This window comes from Ambystoma mexicanum, chromosome 10 (assembly GCF_040938575.1).
Source record: "Ambystoma mexicanum isolate Mex_15411 chromosome 10, UKY_AmexF1_1, whole genome shotgun sequence".
In the NCBI taxonomy this organism is placed as follows: Eukaryota; Metazoa; Chordata; class Amphibia; order Caudata; family Ambystomatidae; genus Ambystoma; species Ambystoma mexicanum.
The window spans coordinates 1,355,284,799-1,355,297,808 of NC_090932.1; positions in this window are offsets into that span (position 1 = coordinate 1,355,284,799).

A 13,010-nucleotide genomic window follows, 5' to 3' on the forward strand; every position below is an offset into this window, starting at 1 on the left:
GGCATTTGTAACGCGCCTATACTCAAGTGTTTCAAGGCGCGACGAGGCAGGTGGGGAACAAGGGCAGACAGACAACGATCCTACTAGGCCAGGTGTCTTTCTGATTGCGCATGGGGAAGTGGGGAGGGAGGGTAAAAGTGCTGTACATGGTTAGTTGAATACAAATTAAATAATAGGGCTGGTGGCAAGTGCAAGGTAAATGCCGGGAGAAGGGGCTGAAGGATACAGAGACAGTCCCGTAGTGCAGGTAGGCAGTTCAGGGAAAAGTGGCTGGGCCAAGGACCAAGATCGGTGAGACCGGTGGACCTGCATGCCCATGTGCCCACTACGAACACGTTTTCCTTGCTTTTCCTAGCTCTTCATTCATTCATTTATTTATTCATGCATCCATTCATTAAATCTTCATTCCGGTATAAAAGCGTTTAAAGATTTACTTACATTATATTTGAAATTTCCATTGTGTCTCTTCGTAATGCAGTTTGTAAAACGGACCGTGCTCTTGACAACGATTTTTCGTATACTGAATTCAAATGAAACTCGGTCTAGTTTTTGAATTTTCTGCCTTATTCTTTCGGCATGGTCCCTGTCTCAAGGTAAAAAAACAATAGACCCTTATACTTCCAGTGCGACTTGTGGGCCTCATCTGGGCGCGAGCTGAAAATCAAAGCCGCTGTCCTTCGCATTCTTTATTTGCAACATAAAGTAGTATAGGCATCTGTAAGAACTTGAAGTTTAGAATCCCTCTATGTAGTGCGCCTCAATGTGCAAATGCGAAATGGCTTCTCTCCCAAATGCCACGGCCCGCTTGGCACGTTCTAAGTGCCCCAATTTTGTCCCCGTTGTCTGCGAGCTTTGCAGCCCAAATTGAGACATTTCATTTTTGGCGGAAGGTCAGGGAAAGTATAAAGTACCACAGGAGTTGAGTTAAAATTGAGATTTATTGTTTGTTTGTTTTATTATTTGCAATACGCAAGCCTCCCCTCCGTTAACATTGCGCAACAGTGCGCAGCATTTACATTTACATGAGATGAGACATGAGAAAAATATATACATACACATATATGAGGTGAATAGAGAGAATTCAAAGATGACACCCAGCTTGTCCGCCACCCATGATGGTGAAGGTAGGGGTTAGGGTTACAGGTACACTGTACAATAACATTTATTTACAAATCGTAAATTGCAATCGTATTGCAATTATTTAAACCGGGATTTGTACTTCACAACCAGCTGTGCTTCGGGTGGGCATGGCACAGTCGCAATGTTCGGTGGCAATGGATCACTGCTCTGCACAGAAACGTCCAAAATTCCATATCTGTGCTTCTCTAACACAGCAACAATAAGGCCTTTCACAAAGTCGAACTGCATTTCATCATAGACTAGTTTGATCACCCATTGCTTACTTCGTTTTGAAAACACCTTAGTGTAGCGAGGCATCCTTCCTTTACCCCTAGTCCTAGATTGTTCACGTCCGACATTGCTGTTATGGGTCAAGACCGCTAGTAGAGTGCGATGTTTCATGCCCCGAAAGATAAAATGCAAGCGCTTTGGGCTGTACTTTAGGCACATATTGTGGAACACCTCCAAATCTCCTGTGTGACAGAATTCTGTCAGTCCTCTCAAATCTCTTGATAGAGTTTTGTCGAAAACAATCTTCTCAATGGCATTGTGTGTCGGTGAAGATGGAATCAACCACTTCTTCTTCCGTGCCTCCTCTGGGGACAAAGGGCCATGTTCACATTGGTGGAAATGTTGATTTGCTGTCCAGCGGTGAACGTTGGTACAGTGGTGCATCAGTGACCGCCATTTTTCAAGTAGTATTTCCACTGGCCCTTCGCAAATTTTTGAGCTCCACCAAAGATGGTTCGTGATAGAATGGGACCACTGCAAAATACTTTCAAAACATTTTTTTTTTCCTGCAGCCGAGATTTTCTTACTGATTGATTTAGCAAGATGCCATACGTCAAATTGATGATTAATATGTGGGAACTGTTCTCTCATTGTCTTGGCAATTGAAACGTGTCTGTCCGTGGCTATGAGGTCGATGTGCATTCCCCTTGATTGTAGATATTCCACTGATTTTATAAATCCTAGTTTCTCCATGGCCACTGACGATGTACGTTGTGTTACCTGCACGACCACCGAACTCACAATTTTCTTACTATCCATGTCCTGAAAGTGGTAGGTGCAGTACTTGGCAGAAAATCCAGGGCTGTCGCACTGTCCATCGCCGGCTAGCCTGAAACGTTCCCTTCGAATGTACTTGCTAGAGACAATTGTTCAATTTTCCAAGCATCACTAGTGGCCGTAAACAGATAATCACGTTGGTATATGTAGTACAGCGATTTAGAAATGAAATGGAGTCCCACAAACTGAAAGAAAGCCTCTAACTTTCTAAAACTGGAGCCACTAAAAAGTGATGCAGCTGCACACAGTAGATTGCCTGCTGGCATTTTCCCCAGCATCGTTTGTGCAGACCATGAGAACCTAGGATTTAATCGACAGGCGGCATTTATTTTGACGTTACTGCCTTTTATTTGACGAGTTACATTAATCAATGGCTTCCCACATACTTTCCCTCTAACTGAATGCCCACATTTCAGCATACTTATAATTTCCATCAAACAACTGTCGAATACAATGTATTTGCTCTCTTTCATTAGACTGTCATCCTGCGTCAACGTTGTTTTGGCCTGTGACGTTGTGGAGATTTCAACACATTGGAAAGTAATATCGCTGATATCAAGTTCTGATGCGTCTATGGAAGCTGCGGCTGGTTCATTCTCTGTCATTTCAACATCTATTACTTCAACATTGATGGGAGAACACAACAATGTCGACAGGTTTTTGGGTGGCAAATTTTTGGCGGGTGTAGATTGTGTGAATTGATCTGCAACTACTTCAGAGCTATCTTCAATACATTCAATAACATCTTCTTGTGGTGGTGCGGTCGCACAGTAGCAATGGTCCAATGCAACTTTGCTGTAGTCTCCAAACACAGTTAATTCATGATCTGGCCATTGGACATGAGCATCTCGAGCCTGAACACGCCTCGCCTCAATTAATAGTTCCTCCATAGTGTGCATGGTCTGGCAAGCAACATCTCTCATTCGCTTCACTGTATGTGTATGTATAGTTCTGACACTCACAGGTAACTGGAGGAGAGATTGGAAAAGGGATGTTCAGTTTAAACACAAGAGAAAGTGTAGTCCAATTGACTGGAAAAAAACATAAAATAGTCCCCAGCACAAACATTTTTTTAAAGTTATGAACTGTTTGTAACTAACCTTTTTTTGTTTTTTTTCTTTGCAACTTTTTTGACTCGACCTTCAACATCTGCACGCTATAGCTCCGATTCGTTTCCGCACGTCCTCCCTTCCTCTTGCGCTGCAACGACTATATTTTCTGTATCCGCATAGACAGCACGGAATGAGGCTCCATCGTCTCCCTGAAACATAGTACTTTCATTACTATGCATCAAAATATTGTTAGCATAAAACACACGTGAGGACGAACACACGGGTACATCTCAATAGCCAAACATGATTTAAACACTGTGTCCAACAATCAAACGACAAGTATTCGACCAGTGATGATCTATTTCGATGGAGCTGTCAGTATCCATACCTCTGGCTCTGCATGGACTGCCATGAATGGTTGTATTGGAGAGGAGGCATCCGCATCTCCCTGAAACACAGTACTTGCATTAGTATGGTTTTCAATATTGGAAACATAACACACACTTGAGGTCGATGGCACAGGTACATATAAAGAGATAACCACAAATGATGCATTGTCTAAAACAATCAAGGAAAATATAAGTATGCAGATTTCATCGACTTATTTCTCTGATTCCTTTACATCTGCATCATCAAAATGGGATGTTGTGATTGTAGTGGAAGCTCCGTCGTCTCCCTGAAACACAGTACTTGCATTAGTATGGTTTTCAATATTGGAAACATAACACACACTTGGGGTCGAACGCACACGTACATATAAAGAGATAACCACAAATGATGCATTGTCTAAAAGAATCAAGGAAAATCTATATATCTAAATTGGATGTTGTGATTGTAGTGGAAGCTTCGTCGTCTCCCTGAAAAACAGCACTTGTGTTAATAGGGAAGAAAGTATAGCAAATGGAATCACGTTATATGATCACGCATGATGGAGCTGTCAGTATCCATACCTCGTGCTGCTGAAGAATATCTATGGATGTTGCAAATGTAGTGCGCACTTCCGAAAGCTGTTGCGCCGATTCGTATACGCATGGTCCCGCTTCCACTTCCCCTGGAATTACTTGAATGTCAGGCTCTGCATCAAGTGCAGGTGTTGACGCTCCATCAACTGCCTGAAACATAGTACTTGCATTAGTGAGGATTACAATAGTGAAAACATAACACACACCTGGGGTCGACAGCACAAGTACATATCAACGGCTAACCACAAATGAAACATTGTGTAGAACAATCAAACAACAAGAATTCCAGCTCTGATGATGACGCTCGATGGAGCTGTCAGTATCCATACCTCCTGCTGGTGAAGAACATCTAGAAATGTTGTAGATGTGGCGGACGCTTCAGCATCTCCCTGAAAGACAGTACTTGCATTAGTATGGATAACACTAATTATAACTGAAAACAAACACCAGTGGACGATAACTAAGGTGTATATCAATTGGAAAGCACTAACCAAACATTCGGTAAAATAATTACACAATAGAATAAAACTATTACTTGACATGCATAAAACAAGTATGTAGCGGATTAGCCTAGTAAGATTACCTGATACGCGCTAGAAGTGGTTGATAACTGCGACCACGTCAAGGATGTAGAATGTTCTTGCTTCAGATTCAAGGGATAGTCAAGAAGTTGTAAAGGTAAATTAATGATTGATAATGAAATGCCAATATTAAAAATAGCCATGTAAGGCGACAGTATACTTGAAAAATGCTCAATACAGCACAGTTCCCTGTTCCCATATATATATACATTGCGTTTGTGGGTTATGAAATCGAAAAAGAATATATTGATAAATGTCATTATTCAAAAAACTATACACTCATATCAATATCGAAATTATTACAAGGGATAGAACACCTACAATATCAATTAATCCATTCGGCTACCTACACACTACCGCAAGGCATAAAACTAAATCCGGAGTGGGAATAGCGTTTTCGAGCAATTTCCGTGTCGTTCGTCGTTTATTCTTCTTTGTTATCCAAGATGTTGTGTACATGTCCAAGGAAAAGTGCCGGCTGCAGATGCGGTATCATCACCCCTCTTGTCCTGTAAGACTTGTTGGACTCTACTTTCCAGCTCATCCAGTGGATATCCGCAATGTCTGACCCATTCTCTTATTCGATCAACAGTTTTCGGGAATACATGCATTGTAGTGCCTTCAGATTTCGCATGGGTCTTCGAAGGGCAACCGCTAATCGAACAGGCAGGCATTGTTGATAAATCTGAAAAGTAAATATCGACATTATTATACAATCTTCAAGAATAAAGATTTGATACAAAAGTAAATGAATCATACAATGATCAATGCAAGGTTTGTTTTGGTCGCAGGAACTATACCAGTTCATTATGTGCGGCTTAGTATTTGCATAAATTGCAGAAATGTATAAATGATGTGACTAAAATCTGAACATGTGACTCTTCCCTTGGATGTTCTGTCTTGCACGAGAAGGAAACATGCTTACATTATAGACTGGACCCCCGAAGGATGCAATTCGATGACAATAGACACAGATGAAAATAAATAGATCTATTGATAGCATAGCAATGGAAACTCAAGTCAATAGCAATGAGACCAATGAACATAGCACTATTGTGTAATCTACTCGCAAATAGATAGACATTTAAAAATCTGCGAAATATGACTAGGATACATGGCCTTACCTTGACCAACAAACAGTTGGATTCAGCATGCAGAGCAGTATGTTGCAGGGGAATAGGTGGGTGGCCACAGGTAGCACACTGATGGGTTTGCTCTAAGCGGTCACAGAAGTTCACGGATAGCACGACAACGAGCAGATTAGCGTAGATCTCAGTGGTTGCCAGGTAGCACGTTCAGGAGTTGACTTGCAAAGCACAAAGATGTTCTCATAAGACATATCAAGTGGTTTATAAAGTATTAGAAACAGGGGTGTGTTTGTGAATGAATGACGTATGTATGTCGTGGTCTTAGGGGGGCGGCCTGCTTGAAGGGGATGCCTGGCTGGAGACACAGGGTCTGAGGAGGCCATGTGAGCGATGGACCCTGGGCGTGGGATACCTTTTGAAGTGTACATGCTGTTTGGCACCTTGGCCGTTTGCGCCCGTGACAGCCCCCCATGCCAGCGCGCATCCACTGGCGCGAACCGCCTTTGATAGAGGGTGGGGGGGATGGAGGGGCCTGGGGCGTGCAGATAAGGCACAGGAAGACTGCTGAATGGAGACACACTTATGTGGATTGCAGGGGGCGGCCTGCTTCAAGGGGAGGCCTGGCTGGAGACACGGGGTCTGAGGAGGCCATGTGACCGATGGCCCCTTGGCGTGGGATACCTTTTGAAGTGTACATGTAGTTTGGCACCTTGGCCTTTCGCGCCCCTGACAGCGCGCATCCACTGGTGCGAACCGCCTTTGATAGAGGGTGGGTGGGATGGAGGGGCCTGGGGCGTGCAGATAAGGCACAGGAAGACTGCTGAATGGAGACACACTTATGTGGATTGCAGGGGGGCGGCCTGCTTCAAGGGGAGGCCTGGCTGGAGACACAGGGTCTGAGGAGGCCATGTGACCGATGGCCCCTTGGCATGGGATACCTTTTGAAGTGTACATGCAGTTTGGCACCTTGTCCTTTCGCGCCCCTCCCAGCGCATATCCCCGGGTGCGACCCGCCTTTGATAGAGGGTGGGTGGGATGGATGGGCCTGGGGCATGCAGATAAGGCACAGGAAGACTGCTGAATGGAGACACACTTATGTGGATTGCAGGGGGGCGGCCTGCTTCAAGGGGAGGCCTGGCTGGAGACACGGGGTCTGAGGAGGCCATGTGGCCGATGGCCCCTTGGCATGGGATACCTTTTGAAGTGTACATGCAGTTTGGCACCTTGGCCTTTCGCGCCCCTGACAGCGTGCATCCCCGGGTGCGACCCGCCTTTGATAGAGGGGGTGGGATGGATGGGCCTGGGGTGTGCAGATAAGGCATAGAAAGACTGCTGAATGGAGACACACTTATGTGGATTGCAGGGGGGCGGCCTGCTTCAAGGGGAGGCTTGGCTGGAGACACGGGGTCTGAGGAGGCCATGTGACCGATGGCCCCTTGGCATGGGATACCTTTTGAAGTGTACATGCAGTTTGGCACCTTGGCCTATCACGCCCCTGACAGTGCGCATCCCCGGGTGCGACCCGCCTTTGATGGAGGGGGTGGGATGGATGGGCCTGGGGCGTGCAGATAAGGCACAGGAAGAATGCTGAATGGAGACACACTTATGTGGATTGCAGGGGGGCGGCCTGCTTCAAGGGGAGGCTTGGCTGGAGACACGGGGTCTGAGGAGGGCATGTGACCGATGGCCCCTTGGCATGGGATACCTTTTGAAGTGTACATGCAGTTTGGCACCTTGGCCTTTCGTGCCCCTGACAGCGCGCATCCCGGGTGCGACCCGCCTTTGATAGAGGGGGTGGGATGGATGGGCCTGGGGCGTGCAGATAAGGCACAGGAAGACTGCTGAATGGAGACACACTTATGTGGATTGCAGGGGGGCGGCCTGCTTCAAGGGGAGGCCTGGCTGGAGACACGGGGTCTGAGGAGGTCATGTGACCGATGGCCCCTTGGCATGGGATACCTTTTGAAGTGTACATGCAGTTTGGCACGTTGGCCTTTCGTGCCCCTGACAGCCCCCCATGCCAGCGCTCACTGGCGCGAACCGCCTTTGATAGTATATCGTTGCTTATCAATAACAAATGCCACATACCGGAGATTCTTGTGAGCACAGACCCACACTTCAACCGGTGTATTATAGTGGTCAAGACCCTAAGGCCTGTATAATCCAATGGTAATTGTTAGTATAGATATATGTGTGACTTTTATAGAGACATAACCTACTGAAAGACTTTGAACAAGTGTTATTTAGTGCATGCATTATCGAGAATATGTTATGTTAGCTTAGATAGATAGTGACCACCCTGCTTCACAGCGACCAGACCTTCACCCATTCGGAGCACAGAGGTCTGACGTCCATCCTTGAATGGAGACACACTTGATTCATTTAAAAAATCGAAACAACGGTTGTTAAAATATATGTGGTGTTTTATTTTGTATCTTATTCTCATGACACAAAAATACAAGACTTTAAAGATTATACAGGTCAGGTTGCAGCAAGGAGAGAAAATCCCCTGTACTGACCGCTGTCACTCGGGAACGTTTCTCTAATGGCACGAACGGCACAGGCGGGTATAACACTTCGAACGCGGTGTCCAAGCCTCCCGTGGAGCCACCATGTAAAGGAACGATAGGCCACCAGCCTGTACCACCTATGAAAAGGAATGAAACAAACTGTTTTTAAATGACCAAGATAAGTTTAATAAACGTTTGTTGTCAATGACAATTCTTGTAACTAATGGCACTCTGCACTGACAAATGCTATCTAGAAAATGCACACTATTGAACGACTTACATGCCTTACAATGATATGTAGATGTAATTTTGGATATAGTAGAAGAACATGGAATAGGGTGGCATGACAAGCAGAGTATACTTACTCGTTACTCGGATTACGAGGACGAACAGTTGCGCGAAGTTCGTGCATAAGCACCATCATTATTCTCAACACGGCCCGTGTGAGGCAGGCTGCCCTGAAGTCTGGCAGCTCGGTGATGCATTGCGGTCGTGGCTCGCCTTCCGAAATGTAGGCCAGGCATCCCGAGTTTTCTCGGCAGCAGCAGTTCTCCTCCTCGGTTGGCATTAGCTCGCACCGATTGCATGTGCACCAGGTGGAGACGACGTCCATGCGACTAGGCCCAGGCTCTTCATCTGTTGATTCGTCCTGCCAACTGCCGTCCGAATCCCCATCGTTTTCGCGTGCTTCCCTTTCCAGTAGTTCCTCCTCGGTATACTCGCGCTCGTACATGTAGGGCATTATTGTAGCCATTGTGTGGTAAACAAAGTAAAATAATTTACTGAGATGGTACAGGTGTTCACACAGGCTACAAGCGGCGAAGGTAGCTGACCAGAGCACAGAAACGAGTCACAAAATACTCTAAGTAACACAGAGAGAGGAATGGAATCGAAAATCTGCTGCTGTGTGTTGTGAAACGGTTTGTTTATACTTATTGAGGAAAGAGGCGTCCTGCCATTTCCATGGCGACACGTCATTAGCTGAAGCACAGCGAATGTTGACACAAGACGTGCTTTGGCGTTGGGAAATGGGCGGTACGAGTCTGCTGATGACAGGCTCAGGGGCGGGGGATATGATTTAGTGCTGCAAAAGCAGGTCAGCCAGGGCGGTGGGGGAAATGATAGGATTATCACAAAATGGCAGCTCCCTGGTGCCTGTTTTCGCGTGCGTTTAATGGACGAAAACTCGGGTAAGGTCCATAGGAAAGTTTTCTAAAATCGAGCCACTTAGGCTTAAAAAAACATGGCCGACCCGTAGGGACAATAAAAAATTTTACTAGACCATGCCTTTAAGATCCGCGGAAGAGACTGTTTGTGAGAAATTCTCTTTAATAACAACCACGTTGGCTTGTGTACCTTTTGAGCATGTCGAAGAAGGAGAATTTTTCTTCATGTTCTTTATAATTTCCTGAGAGAAATAAGGACCTCTAATTTACTCAGTATACCACAGATTTCTACTAATCTGGTGTTCAGGTCCTTAATTTCATGATGGGTACGCTCATGCCTCTTATCCAGAAGGTTTAAGATCCTAGTCAAGACTGGGAAAGCAATTTCAGCTTCCTGTTGCTCTTGAAGAAATGATAAATATATAAGGGGAGCCACCCTAGGTGGAGAATTTAAGATTATGGGGGGAGAGTTTGGATTGCATTTTGTTCCTAAACTCTGGTTCTTCAAGGTGTGACAAAGGGGAGAAATTATTCTTTGCACCATTACCAAAGGGTCTCTCCTGGAAATAACCTGATCGAAGAGGGTGGGGAAAAATCTTCTCTTGGGGCAGGGGAGCTTTCATATTCCAGTTTATGAAAGTGCACATTATCTATGCCCCCCTTAGCTGTATTGGCATAGATGGACACAAGGAGAGACAAATCCGCTTATCTAATTTGGCAGTCACAACTGTGGCCATCATTGAGGTGCCAAGGGGGGTGGGGGGTTAATGTGATGGATTCCCTTTGGGGGTGACAAGCTGGCTGGACAGTCCCGAACACTAAGGAAACATTGTTGTACTGATAAGTCAGGATGCAGAACTGTATTAAGGGGGAAAATCTTGGGCGTCCCATTGTTGGTGAGGGTGCCCAAGCCGTCCGGAAAAGTATTTTCAAAATAGAATGGAGCCGACTCCTTAATTAAAGGGGTCGAAGACAGTTCAGGCTGCATATACTCCAGATCCATACTATTGTCACAGGAATTGTCTGAGCAGCTTTCTGTTCCGACATCCCCGTTGTTATTTATTTGCATTTCTTTTTTTACCAATGTCGAGGACCTCAGTTTGCTGCTCCTCAAGGGTCCAGCCATATCTGACTGTGCGCTACGTATTTCCCCTCTGTCAAATACTCCACAAGCTCACTTTGCGTTGCCTAAATCGATTGGAAGTTACAGCTTATTTCAGTCAATAAATAATGCAGCCAAATTGGCTATGTTTACAACTCCCAGCATTCACAAGGGAGCCCTGCTGCTTGCGATCCACAGCATGTATTCCATAAAACAAAACAATACTTTCACCCCCGGCTGCAGTATGGACGAAAACAGCTGTAACTCCAATGCGCTTACAACTCAGAGAATTCACCCGGGAGCCCTGACAATTGTGCTCCACAGCATGCATTAGGTAAATGAAACCAATATTCTCACCCCCCGGGTGCAATATGAACAGAACAGTTGTACCTTCAATGCGCTTTCTACTCACAGCATTCACAACCAATCACTGCCAAGTGAGCTCCCAGCATGTATTACTCATAAACAAAGAAAAAAAAGGCAGTATTCTCTCACCCAAGCAACAGTATAGAGAAATCAGCTATACCTCACCTGGCAGGAAAGAGAAGGGATACTGTGACTTTCTGGGACACGGAAGCACTACGCAATAGGAAGGAATCAAAGCCCCTTACTTCAAAGCGGCGCTGATGCTGCTAGTTGAGCCAAAAAGCGACTCAACCCATGAAAAAGGGCTCACGCCGTCAGAATTTATCGCACAGTTGCCTTCCTTAACATTGTCACCAAGAGACTTGAGGATAAGCCCACAAATGAATAGCAGGGTGAGATACTCGGACGCGTCCCCTACTTCTTAGACCTCTCTCGCGGTAGCAGCACGTAAATATTGTCATTGTTACGGGAGGCGGTGTGTACCTGATTTCTTTAGGTAAAGACGAAAAGGAGGTGGCAGTGAGCAAACTCAGAAACAGCGGGGTGAGGTAGAAGACCTCCCCTGATGACTCTAGAGTAATACCACTCAGACTTCAGTCGAGCTGTTATAAGGAAATGGACAGAAGAACAGGAGTTAGCTGTTATTGTGCCCTGCCATGCCGAGGGCCAGAGGTGCCAGCGAACAACAAACAGCACTCGACTTGGCTCCCAATATATGGAATTATGGGTAAGTGGGCGGGGCAGCCTCCTACAAAACAGAAAAATAGTGGGTTTTTTTATTCTTATTTTATTGGTTTATCACAAACCTTTAACATTTTTACAACAAAACACAACTCATCAAAAGAAAAACAAAACGACAAAGGATTTTTGTCGTTTCCACCCTCCTATAGAAATACCCCTCCCATCTGCTTTATCTTACAGTCTAGTCACTCTCCTCATTGTTCAACAACCAACGGTAAATTCAGGCGATTTTCGATTATCATCAGAAAACGAGACAATGGCAGTAACAATTTCATGTCCGAGCCTTGGAACATATTGGCCCACCATTCGTCAGCACAAAGGAAGGGGTGATTCAGACTCCAAGACCCCAGGTGGACTGTCCTTTCAGATCGAAGTATCGTGCAAAATAGCACTAAATGCTTAAGGGTTTCCTTATCTTTAGCACATAGTCTGCACATTGGATTTATGATTTTGTTACATTTCCATGAGCCCAGGCGTTCTTTGGTTTTAAATATGTTTAGACGCAACATAATAAACACTCTCCGTGCCTGAGGATCTGGAAACAATTCAATGTAACGTTGTGGACAATTGAATTCCCGGACTTCGAGCGGTGCCTCACTCATCATTTTTGCAGCAGCTCGTTGAGTACAAGTTCGGTCCCAATCCGCATGCCAGATTTTTAATTTGGTGGCATTTCGGGTTGTTATGAAGCAAGTCTAAGCTGATTCCGTATTCTTTCAGTTTCCACTCGCATCTCTTAACCCACAATGACACCATATTGTTATTCGTTGGTGTTGGGCTTTGAAAGATGTCAAATTGCGGTATTTGCTCGTGATAGCGAGTTTTACGAAACAGACTCACTATCTACCATACATAAAATAGTGTTTTAAGCACTGCTAACAGTATATAAATGGGTATATATATCTTAATGGGAGACAATGTTGGAGAGAGTATTTTCACGTATATACCAGTGAAATCCTGGGAAATTAATTCCAAAGTATAATCCTTCCAAGTATAGTCTTCTGCCAGCAAACAGCACTTGACTTGATGTGCGCAAGCTCCCAATATATGTAATTATGGGTAAGTGGGCGGGGCAGCCGCCTACAAAACAAACCGTACATGCTAACAGTACATAAATGGGTATATGTATATCTTAATGGGAGACAATGTTGGAGAGAGTCTTTTCAAGTATATACCAGTGCGATCCTGGGAAATGAAGTCCAAAGTCAAAAGTATAATCCTTCCAAGTATAGTCTTCTGCCAGCAAACAGCACTC